This window comes from Gadus macrocephalus, chromosome 7, assembly GCF_031168955.1.
Source record: "Gadus macrocephalus chromosome 7, ASM3116895v1".
NCBI lineage: Eukaryota > Metazoa > Chordata > Actinopteri > Gadiformes > Gadidae > Gadus > Gadus macrocephalus.
In genome coordinates, this window is record NC_082388.1 from 3,538,259 (window position 1) to 3,539,812 (window position 1,554).

At 37.2% G+C, this 1,554-nt stretch overlaps 1 long non-coding RNA gene across 1 annotated transcript; it reads left to right on the forward strand.

Annotated features, from left to right (window-relative positions):
- Positions 1–891: 891 nt before the first annotated feature.
- LOC132461100 (uncharacterized) lies at positions 892–1,334 on the forward strand. The gene is made up of 2 exons (XR_009526525.1): positions 892–1,009; positions 1,086–1,334. It is a non-coding gene; the product is annotated as an uncharacterized LOC132461100 (long non-coding RNA).
- The last annotated feature ends 220 nt before the right edge of the window (positions 1,335–1,554 follow it).

Sequence of the window (1,554 nt, forward strand, 5' to 3'; positions counted from 1 at the left end):
TAATACCATGGAAACAAGCGAGGCTTCCTTTTACAGTACAGTTTCAGCTTACTTACTGGGTAAATTGTCTTGTTTTACTTAGTAACATTGCAGAACGTACATGGTACAAGTTCCAGTTTACTGCATGGACAATGGCATGTATCTATTACAAATTATATGGTAACAACCTGGTAATACCATGGAAAAAAACAAGGTTCCTTTTGCAGTATAGTTTCAGCTTACTTACTGGGTAAATTGTCATGTTTTACTTAGTAACGTTGCAAAACAACCATGGTACAAGTTTGTGTTGATTGCATGGAAAAGGGAATAATCTATTACAAATGATATGGTAAGAACCTGGTAATACCATGGAAACAAACGAGGCTTCCTTTTACAGTACAGTTTCAGCTTACCTACTGGGTAAATTGTCATGTTTTACTTAGTAATGTTGCAGAATGTAGATGGTACAAGTTCCAGTTTACTGCATGGACAATGGAATGTATCTGATTCAAATTGTATGGTAAAAAAATTTGTGTGGCTCAAATTTTTTCTCCATTATATTATGGTGTCATAAATGTTTTTATCATCAGTCTCTTTTGTAATGAGGACTTGTATGTGTACCCGATTAAAGTGTTAACAAAGAATGTCATATATCGTAAGTTAAATGTTGAATGTTTAATGATTTTTGTCACAAAGTACCCACCCATCATAGGGGGCAAGAAGGCTGGTAAAATGGCTTTGGTGAACAATATGTGTGACCCCAGGCTTCAACACCCGTTCATTATGGTACTATCAAACAGCGCACCATCAAACAGCGGCAAACCTACTTTGTCAAAACAGTTATTGAAAATATTGATCGTCAATTTTCAGAAAAGATTGACAATATACTATATATTTATTCATGCTGGTGTGGTGAACCTCAGTAGGGGTTGTGAATGCAACCCCATCTAAGCTCCTCCTCCTGCACCCAGGTGCAGATAAAAGGGCCAAGATGGCTAATGTCAGCCTCTGTTGGTTGCCTCCTAGGGTGGTGAGTAGGGTCCCCGCTTTCTAATAGTTGTGAGTTCCCATTTGAACTTTTATTAATTAGTGTCTCTTGTTTTTAGGATCCCCTGCTGCTGTTTTGTATGGTATTAGTTGTTCTGGTTAGCTGTTTTGTTTTGTTTTGGTTCCGTTTGCTATTTTGTTTTGGTTGCTTTGTTTAAGTTTGCTTTTGTGTTATTTTCCCTTTTCTGTTTCATTGTTTGACCTTTGGTTTGCTGGGTTACTTAACCCCTGTTTTGCAGTTTGGTTTGGTTTGGTTTTGCTCCTGTTTTCTTTATTTAGTTATTGTAATAAAAGAAACGGTTAATATAGTTATTGTCTCTGCCTCTTTAGTTCTTGAACCTGTGTCCTTATTATTTCTGTAATATCATAGTTTAACTTTCTTTGTTCTATATTTCCTGGGGTGTAATTCCCCAGGTGGCGTTGTCGGTCCCTCTTTAGTTATTTCCCCCTCCCCTCGTTAATATTGACTGTTGCACTGAGCTCCGCCACACTGACAACCTTAATGTGACAAAAATTGCTTAACATAAG